The sequence below is a fragment of the Schistocerca gregaria genome, chromosome 1, assembly GCF_023897955.1.
Source record: "Schistocerca gregaria isolate iqSchGreg1 chromosome 1, iqSchGreg1.2, whole genome shotgun sequence".
Taxonomy (NCBI): domain Eukaryota; kingdom Metazoa; phylum Arthropoda; class Insecta; order Orthoptera; family Acrididae; genus Schistocerca; species Schistocerca gregaria.
The window spans coordinates 216,710,386-216,721,959 of NC_064920.1; positions in this window are offsets into that span (position 1 = coordinate 216,710,386).

The following is an 11,574-nucleotide window of genomic DNA, read 5'->3' on the forward strand; positions in this document are numbered from 1 at the left end:
TAATTTGACACAAGAAATGAACATGGTAAAACAGCAACAAAGCACTGTTACACAAGATCTAAATACAATGAAGCAAGAACAAAAACAAGTATTCAAGGACTTCCAAGACACGGTCTCACAGAAATTCGATGACTTTGCCAAAATTTTTCGCACTGAAATCGACGAAAAATCGAATGATATGGAAACACAAGTAAAGCATGAAGTACTTTCTGAAATTAATGGTAATATTACAGAGTTAAGACAGAAGGTAGATTATTTTAATGACCATCGTGATCTACTAGAGCAACAGATAAAGAAAATCACAGATGCAAACACAAACATTGAAGCCACACAAAACCAGTTTGTTAACGACAGTGGTTACCCTTTTTACTGTTGAAACCAACTAAATAAAGACTATGAAGACGTACCTCTAGCTGTAGAAGAGGTTACTTTAAGGGTAGCAACATTAGAAGTTGACTCCACATGTGCTAAGGAGGAGAGAGAGAAGATTAATGGAAGCTGAAGTAGATACGCTAGACAACAGTAACACCATTGCAGAGAAGTTAGTAACCAATTGTTTGTTATACAAAGATATAGTAAAAAAGGCCATTCGGAAAAAAGAAAATGAAATCTTGAACAAAGTAAACATTAATCTACAAGCTGCGAAAAATAGGAACCGCAATCTTTTAGAAGAAAATATTACCAGATCTCAAAATATGTATGTAAATAATACACAGGCTACAGTGAACAAACCACAGCCTTTTGGTATCTATTCACACATTGTCACAAGTCCCACAGCAGGTACCAGTGACAGTTGTAGATTGCAAAATGTAAACATACCCACAACTCCAATACCTGAACAATTACCAGCCAGAATGACAGGTAGCTACAATAACAACATAAATATGACTGAAAATGCCACATGTCTATCAACTGTTTTTGCATACAAAGGTTTGCTGAGACAGACAGTTTCCTACATTTACTACCAAAGGTAAAAGAATGACTCCCATAGTATTTATTAGTGCTTCTCATCATGTATTTCCATGCAACTGGACAGGAGCACAGAAAATCAGATATGTCGTGGGACACATGCAAGGCAATATGCTCTTATGGGCAACTGAAGTGGCCAAACATTGCAGCACTTACACCCAATTTGAGCAAGCTTTCTTCAACAAATACTGGTCTGAGGCTGTGCAAGAAAGACTCAGATGTGAGGTTTTCAACTCTGCACAATTCAATGGCAAATATGGTAGTCTACATGGATACTTTGAAAAACACCTGAACAAGACACGCTACTGGACGAACCACCCTGTATCACGGGTAGACATGTTAAAAGTTTTGAAAAGTCTTTTACCATCATACATTAGAGAAAAATTAGTCACACACAGTGCAACTAACCAAGATTTCTCCAGGTAATGAACTAAGTCACACTATGCCATCTGAAAACACCAACCTGTCGTAGTTAAGCCCCACGCTATTGACCTCTCAGGGAGTGGGGGCAAGACAGAACTACAAACATATTTCATAAGATTTGACAGACGAGGTGATGCCATGGATGATTTGTGTCAGCATGAGTTACATATAGTAGATAAAGTCAAAGAAGAATAAATACAAGCAATCATTAAAGTGAAAATATTGAACATTGACACACAGTTAATTTTATATACAGGTTCAACTACCAACCTAATGTCAAATACATTTTTTGTAGAGAAGAGAGGCAATTTCCCAACATTTCCTGTACGAAATTGCAAGGTGCAAACTGCTACAGGCAGAAAGACTAAATTGGTTAAACATCAACTTTCTTATAATTGACAAACTTAGTTAATTGTCTTATCGGCATTGACACATTTATAACGTACGAAACATGGATTTACATAGTGTAGTGATTTGAGAATTTCCACGTAAATTCTGAAACCACTCTACCTTCTACCATGTCGAACATACAATGTTTTACAGGTAAGTGTAAGAGAGAGAGCCTAGTTACTGTTTAACACATGTGTGTGGGTGCAGGATGGACGTTTATCATGGGAAGACAAGAGTTGCATCAGATGAGTGACACCGACAAGTGTTTGCTGCTAGCGCCATAGAACCTGTATGGAGGATGCAAGGAGTAACTATGTATTATTTCTTGGCAGTTGAATAACTGTAATTGTTATAGACAAATGAAACATGATGGGTCTAGAGACTCTTACTTAATCTTTGTGTTAGACTTGCTAGAAGCAAGACCTGTTTTTGCATTTCTGGTGGTTATTGAAGGTAATGGTAAGTGCTACTTTCATGTGAAGGATCAGATCATTCCTATTGATTTAGTCAAAACACCTGATGAAAGTAATAAAAACAAACCAGAGTCAAATGTCATAGTACAATTCTTTCCAGCTGTGTATTTCACAAACAAGTTTTATACTGAACAAAAAGCGAACACTGAGGTTAGTTACGAAATGGTAGAGCAGAAACTAAGTGAATCACAGATACTAAATGATATGCAATGACAAGAACTTTCTAACTTGTTATTTCAGTATGCCAATGTTTTCAGTAAGGAGCCAGAAGTACTCAAAGATTATGAATGTAAATTTGAAGTCCATCCACATGATACATTTTGTGTAATGTCATACGCTATTCCACAGACATAACGAGAGGCAGTAAGGGAAGAGATCATATGATGAAATGGGGAATTATACAGCCTTCCTTTTCACCCTTTTTTAGTCCAGTATTACCAGTAAGCAAACCAGATGGTTCTGTAAGATTACTTCTCAATGCTAGAGGTATCAATAAGATTATAATACCAGTATGCATAAGGCCAGACAGTTTGGATGAACAGCTTCTAAAGTTTTACAATACAAGATATTTCAGTATATTCCATCTCAAAATGTCTGACTGGCAAATAAAACTCCATGAAGAAAGTTGAAAATATACAGCATTTGTTTTTGGTGGCAGAAGTTACGAATTCAGTGTTCTACCTTTTGGATTGAACATGAGCGCATGAGTGTTTATATATTCATTGGACAAGGTTTTAGGACCAGACTTGTTTAGCAAAGTCACTATCTATGTAGATGACCTGCTAATAGCCACACCTACTAGGTTAAAACATATCAGGCTCATTGAACAGGTGCTTCAATCATTTGCAGATTACAGAGTAACATCCAATTCAAAAAAGTCTAGTTTTGGTAAGAAGCAAGTCAAATTTTTAGGACATGTTGTGTCAGAACAAGGTATATTACTTGATGTGAAAAAACTTGATGCCATTTGCAATTGTCCAGCTCCAAGGAATAAAAAACAACTAAAAGCCTTTTTAGGATTTGCTTAGTTTTTTTGTAAATTCATACCACAACTGATGAACAGTGATGCATTGCTCAGCAAAATAGGCTCTTGTTATAAGATGAGAAGTGTCAAGAGGACTCTAATAACATAAACAGGCATTGGTAAATGCAAACAATCTTAGCCACCCTGACATGTCCAGGGATTTTTGTCTAAGCACAGATGCCTCATCTCAAGGGTGGGGCCATGCTTATTCCAGATGCGAGAGGAGGAAGGCAAGGAAGTACCCAAGGCCAACAGTTTTGCTAGTCACACGTTATCAGAACCAGAAAGGTCTCACTCTGTGTGAGAATTGGAAAGTTTAGCAGTAATATGGGCATTTAAAAAGTTTGAATGTTTTTTGTGGGACAAGAATACCAAAGTTTACTGTGACCACCAGCCACTGTCATTTCTTTTAAATGTAAACTATTGCACTGTAAGTTAGCTACGTGGTGCCTGTATTTACAATTTTGAGACGATTTATATTAAAGGAAATTAGAACTTTATTGCAGATGCCTTGTCTAGGCTACCACTAGGTTTAGAGGAATCTGATGAATTAACAGAGCAAGATGCAGAAATCAAAACATTATTAATGCAAGGTATAACACAACAGTCTGATCATCATTGGTGGCAGAAGTTACGAATTCAGTGTTCTACCTTTTGGATTGAACATGAGCGCATGAGTGTTTATATATTCATTGGACAAGGTTTTAGGACCAGACTTGTTTAGCAAAGTCACTATCTATGTAGATGACCTGCTAATAGCCACACCTACTAGGTTAAAACATATCAGGCTCATTGAACAGGTGCTTCAATCATTTGCAGATTACAGAGTAACATCCAATTCAAAAAAGTCTAGTTTTGGTAAGAAGCAAGTCAAATTTTTAGGACATGTTGTGTCAGAACAAGGTATATTACTTGATGTGAAAAAACTTGATGCCATTTGCAATTGTCCAGCTCCAAGGAATAAAAAACAACTAAAAGCCTTTTTAGGATTTGCTTAGTTTTTTTGTAAATTCATACCACAACTGATGAACAGTGATGCATTGCTCAGCAAAATAGGCTCTTGTTATAAGATGAGAAGTGTCAAGAGGACTCTAATAACATAAACAGGCATTGGTAAATGCAAACAATCTTAGCCACCCTGACATGTCCAGGGATTTTTGTCTAAGCACAGATGCCTCATCTCAAGGGTGGGGCCATGCTTATTCCAGATGCGAGAGGAGGAAGGCAAGGAAGTACCCAAGGCCAACAGTTTTGCTAGTCACACGTTATCAGAACCAGAAAGGTCTCACTCTGTGTGAGAATTGGAAAGTTTAGCAGTAATATGGGCATTTAAAAAGTTTGAATGTTTTTTGTGGGACAAGAATACCAAAGTTTACTGTGACCACCAGCCACTGTCATTTCTTTTAAATGTAAACTATTGCACTGTAAGTTAGCTACGTGGTGCCTGTATTTACAATTTTGAGACGATTTATATTAAAGGAAATTAGAACTTTATTGCAGATGCCTTGTCTAGGCTACCACTAGGTTTAGAGGAATCTGATGAATTAACAGAGCAAGATGCAGAAATCAAAACATTATTAATGCAAGGTATAACACAACAGTCTGATCATCATAGGTTTTGTAAGCAGATGAAAATTATACAACAGCAAGATCGCAGATGGAGTAAAGACTTGCAAAGCCTTAAACAAGATGAAGGTGGAAAGGTAAGTAAATGGTATCAGGAGTACAAGGACGTTTTGTTTCATAGAAAACATGTAAAATCTGATCAATGGGTGTGTGTGTGTGTGTGTTTTGGAAGATTATATCGACGAATTTATAAGACACACACATGATGTATGGATACATTATGGAGTGAGCAAACGTATTGCAAAAATAGCAATACTTTGTTATTTTCCAAATTTCAGAAGGTGAGTCCTACAGTGAGCAATATGTCAAAAATCAAAACAGTCCAATGTGATTAAAATATACTGAGCTACACCCAATACTCACAAAAAAAAAACCTCTAGATGTTGTATGCCTGGACACAGCTGGTCCATATCCAAGAAGTAAAGGAGGAGTAAGATACGTAGTAGCACTATGCAAAATTTTCTTGAAACATATCAAAATATATGCCATTAAAAAGGCTACAGCCACAAATATCATAAAAAGAACTGAGGGAGACTATTTGAGAAGAGTAGGTAAATCAAAGTACTACTAACTGATACTGGTTCATATTTTGTTGGGCGGAAGTGGAAACAGTTTATGACCTCACTGGGCATAAACATATTTTAGTAATATTTTTTTCACCCAGAAGCAAGCCCAGTTGAACAAGTCTTTAAAGAATTTATCCAGTTTATTAGGACATACATCCCTCACAAATATGTAACTCCTGTCATGCAAGTTGTCAATAACACTACACACTGTTTCAAATAGCTCTGGGCACTATGGGACTTAACATGTGTGGTCATCAGCCCCATAGAACTTAGAACTACTTAAACCTAACCAACCTAAGGACATCACACACATCCACACCCGAGGCAGGATTTGAACCTGCGACCGTAGCGGTCATGCGGTTCCCGACTGAAGTGCCTAGAACCGCTCGGCCACACCAGCCGACCATTACACATTCTTCAATAGATTTCACACCTAATGAATTGATGTTCCAGACAAAGCAAATGAATGAGTGGGAGGTGCCCATACCAAAGATACCCACTACAGAAATGACACTATAAGATAAAATCAAACAAGCCATAGTTACTCTAGAAAACAGGGCAAAGTATAGAAGGAAAATTTATAACAAAAAACTGAAACATGTTACACAATTTTTTGAAGGGCAACAGCTCCCCTTATGGACTAACTATCAACAAAATTTGGCAGACTGTGTAAGAAGTGGCAATTACTCTATTCAGGACCATATGTAATTTCCAAATTCCATTCCCTGGGGTGTACAGATTAGCCCACAAGAAAACAGGGAGACACAAGGGTCTCTACCCTCCAAATGATATAAAAGCCTTTATAGAATGATGAAGCATGGTAACTTTTTTTTATCACAAGATCATTGTACATATTGTATGGAAATCTAAGTGTATTTGATATGTACACAGAGGCATAAAAATGTCAGCAATGAGAAGTAACACACAGTTTCATTCAAAGCGAAAGTATAAATGAAATTAGCTTATGGCTCAGCTGTCGCGTGCTCAACAATACGTGCTGATGTCAGTAGCAGGAGAGGAGACATTGACCTGTGCGTATACCTGACAGACAGAATGGCTGAAGGCACAGCCAAAATAGGAATGCAATATGTACCTAAGTTAAATACAAAGTAACTGGAAATACTACAAAATACATCTACTGTCTAAGAACTAGGGAACCTATTGATATACGTACGCAGAGATTTAATTAAATACTAAGCTGTATACAACATATTTACAACCAAAAGGAAGCATTATGAAAAACAAGATGTGTAAGCTATGGACGAACAACAAAATACCATAAGAAATGTAATAACTTTCTTTGCAGGGAAAATGATCATAAAGGGTAACAGAATAAATGAATGTCAGTTAATTTAAACAAAATATGAAAGTGTCTGCAGACGAATGCAATGACCAAATGTATCAGTGGCCACCAAGCTATGAAATGCAAATCGTTTTAAGTTAGTTTTAAGTTTTTTTCTTTCAGCAACCAGTGCAGAAGAAGAAAATTACGTCGAGAGTAGCAGATACCAAATGAAGAAATGGGCTGCGCCTCCAGTAAACAATTTAGTTATAAAGATATTTACAATAAAGTTCATAAGGCAAATGAAAAATGAAATATGCATCATCGCAGTATGTCTCAGTGACAATTATCACTACCTATTCACTGCAGAGTACACATAAACATATAAGCATGAGATTTTACAAAAACCAATTAATTTCTTATTGTCGCACATGAAAGCTTGAATAATGACATTTCCAAGTATTTGAGAAAGATAAGTATACAATGATTAAAACATCAGATTTCACACAAACCTATCCATGAATTGAAGTAAACAACACTATTACATGAAGAAACAACTTGACACTTCGTTAATGATTAGTTGGTACACATTATTTCAATGAAGCAAAGTTCCTTGCCAACTAGTCCGTGATTGAACAAGTAACATTTCCTCACAAATCCCTTAACCAGTAGATGAATATTTCCTTTCCTCCCTTCCAAACAAAGGAGGCGGCCGCAAGCATAGTTGGGCCAGCAGCCAGCAATGCGCAATGTTGTAGTCCTATTTCCAATGTTTTTCTCCCTCCTCTACCTAAGCGATAAATAAGCTTCCATAAGTGATAAAAGTCTATCTATAAAATTAAGTAAAAATGTATCATATGCTTGTATTGTGTCATAAAAATGTGATATGCAATTAATATGTATATGTGATGTGAACGAAGGTAAGTTGAAACTAATAAACAAACGGTAGTAACAGACACCAGTTCATGAAAATTTTTATGATGTTTTAAAACTTAAGACATTTTGTAATATAACCAATGGATGGAGTGTCAGCCATAGGTATAAGCTATCATATAATGTATATTGTTGTAACTCAATATTTGTATGAATTTTCATTGGAAACCAAACTCTATATGAAGAAATGAACTTCAAAGACAAGCAATTTATACAATGTATTGGATGGCTATATGTGTCTTCCAACAAGTGCACAGTCAAATGTGGTGGCATCAACATGCGTGTGTAACAAAATAATGTATGAATATCGTGGCTCACAATGCTTGATACATGGACAAGTGAACTATGGTTGATCGAGCAGGCACTCACCTTATCAACAGATGCTGTTGGTCAGGGTTCTCTCTGCTGAAAATGCGAGTACGACGGGTAGTAATGATGCCCGGGCCATAAAAATGGATATCTTTTGCCACAGTGACAGATTTGGAACAATAAGCACACACTCACAGAACCCAGAATGAAGATAAATGCCACAGCAATTCTTCGATATGTGGCATTCAGGTGAAAGTGTAACACTCAGTGTGACATCAATAGCAAGAAAACAAGTGCACACACGTACCACAGTAGCATATGGCATGTTGACCATTGTGGCAACTAGTTATTGCTGCCAAACCAGCCAGTGCACCAGCATGAAACTCGGCACCGAGAATGGAGCAAACTAGACATTATTGTTAGCTTGCTAAATTTAAATATGTAATGGACTAATATTATGTATATAATATTTTTATTTCCTGTAGAACTAACATGCATAGGATAACCTGACATATCCATTCCATTAAATAACGAAGAAGCTGACAATAAAGGATATCGCCCGTTTCGGCAAAAAAAAAAAAAAAAAAAAAAAAAAAAAAAAAAAAAAAAAAAAAAACACACACACACACACACTCTCACTGTATGACTCCACAACATGTCAACATACAGTGTGGGCTCAATTGTATTAGTACATGATTAAAGGCCCCCAGGATGCTGTAAAATTAAGATTATATATAAAAATTGAAACAGCGAGTAATGAGAGGGTTGGCAAAGACGTTAATTATGAATGTGCAGCAGATTCCTCTGCTGCCTGCAGCTTCAACAACACTGTAAGGAAGTCTGATGCCCAAAATAATACCAATAAGCACAGAACATTTGAACAATGCAATTGTATACAATCATAATTTATTGAAAAAATCTCTCCTTTTTTTATATTACAGTTGATGCTACTTCCCCACTTCATTATTTATAGCTTCCCTCCACTTCATTAAGCAATATATGTGCTTGACTGCCTATATTACCTTAAGTATTATGGAATTCAGTCAATGTTTGATATGTTGTCTAAATTTCATGGTAGTAACTTAATATCATTCAGTAATTTACAACATTTGCACTCTGCTATTTTGACTCTTCTCCTTCCTTGCTTCTTTTCTCTCTGTGTGCTCCCATACATGTTCTTGTGTAATGTTTAGTCATGAGATCATGCCTTTCTCTGTCATTAAACAAGTCAACAGAGACTTCCACTATTTCAGGCAGTGAAACCTGCCAGAATAACTACACATTTCATGGAACTACTATATGTCCGTTGATCAGTTTCATACCAGCCTTTTGAGTTATCAGTCTTCTGACTGGCTTGATGTGGCCCACAACAAATTATTATCCTGTACCAACCAATTCATTTCGGTGTAGCACTTGCAACCTATGTCCTCAATTATTTGATGGATGTATTCCAATCTGGGTCTTCCCCTACAGTTTTTGTCCTCGAAGCTCCCTCTAGTACCATGGAAGTTATTCCCTGATGTCCTATCATCTTGTCCTTCCTCCTTGTCAGTGTTTTCCACATGTTCCTTTCCTCTCCGATTATGTGCAGAACCTCTTTATTTATTACCTTATCAGTCCACTTAATTTTCAACATTCATCTGTAGCACCACATCTCAAATTCTACGATTCTCTTCTGTTCTGGTTTTCCCACAGTCCATGTTTGATTACCATAGAATGCTGTGCTCTAAATGTACATTCTGAGAAACTTCTTCCTCAGATTAAGCCCTATGTTTGATACTAGTAGACTTCTCTTGGTCAGGGATGCCCTTTGGCCAGAGCTAGTCAACTTGTGACGACCTACTTGTTCCTATCAACTATAATTCACAATTATATCACTGTAATATTACAAGTTGGTGGTGTCAGTGCAGGGAACAGTCAACTCCTAACTCCTAACATACTCTATGATCCATTATGCTGGGAGAAACCTGAATTCTGAAACTGTGAATTAGCTTCCAATGCCAAGCCTCCAGGGGAGTGGGGAGGGGGGGTGGAGGGGGGGGGGGGTGGGGGGGGGGGGGTGGAGTGAGATTTTCAAACTCAGTGTCTCTTGACTTTCAAATATTAAATGGCTGAAATGCAACAAGATTTTTAAAAAATGCATTTACTATTGATTATGGATAAGGATTCATTTAAGGAACAATGTGAATCTGTAGGTTCAGATAGTAGGAAGAAAGGTACAAGATACTTATGCAGCATACATGCACGTGTCCACAAATGTGAGATCTTTATGCAATACATTGACAAATAGGACATGTGAGGTAATGCAATACTTATGTCTAGGGCTTGGATTTTAATCACAAGTCATATTTTTTCCCCTGAACTTTAGGCTGAATTTAACAACAATGAATCCAGGTATGGTAGTGTAGAAAATGTGTTTTTATTGTTCATAAAAAAACTCATTTTTACACCTTTTTTAGTAATAGGCCTTCATTTGGCTAACTCTTGCCATAATATATCATATTGCAGACATATTTTGCTGAAAATACATATATTTGTCATATCTTTAGGGCCACAAGAATAAAACCATGAAAATGTTGCTTGTGTTACAATATTTCATGTGATAGCCACAAATAAATAACAATTACTACAAAGCAAGCCTTACCAGGACTAGCAGCATAACACACTAGTCAGTTTGCTGACATAAGACTTATGTGGGGGGTCTACAAAATGCCCTTGAAGCCAACAAAGGTGGCTTCTGATGTAATAAACATTACACACATGGTCACACCACTCAAGTTTGAACAAAAACTCAAGTGGGGTTGAACATGCTAAACATAAATGCTACAACAGCATAAAGTTGCGTTTTGTTCATGATTTTGGAGAGAAGTCCTTCAGCATGGACACGGAATATTATTTTGCAAACTATGTGAAGTTGAGAGTAAAGCACTTTAATGTGCAACAACTTTAACACCACGCCAAACACTGCAGCTGTGTGAACAGAAGTGCTGATAATGACAGCAGACAACCACTATTTTTTGAGCACACAGGTCCATCTTGCGACTGTGCAATCATTTGTCAAGGACTTGTGCTGTATGATGATGACATCTCATTCGAGAAGCTGAAGAATCCATGCTACATACAGTTATTGAAGAAGTAAACATCACATCCAGTTTTTAATGAATCTTCATTGAGAAAGAACTGTGAGATTGTGCACAACAAAATATGAATTACTGTTGCTGACCAAAAGGTTTGAGTACCCATAGGTGAAACCATCAATGTGGATGGGCAATATGTTGCAAACGATGATGATGATCTAAAAGTTGACAGGCTTGGAGAAATGTTCCTCCTAACACATGCGAAGCTCTCCACAGCTCGGCAAACTGCCATTTTGTTTGACAGGTCTGTGAAGCTACTGGTAGCTGGATGTTGTGAACAGATAAAACTTTTGCTGCTAATAACAGATAGTGGTGCTTCACACATGACTAAAGCTGGCAACACAACAGGACATATTTTTTGAAATTAACTAACAGTTTACTGAAACATTCACTTTATATATTCAGTTGTGTTCTTCACTACATGTGATTTTTCTCAGATATG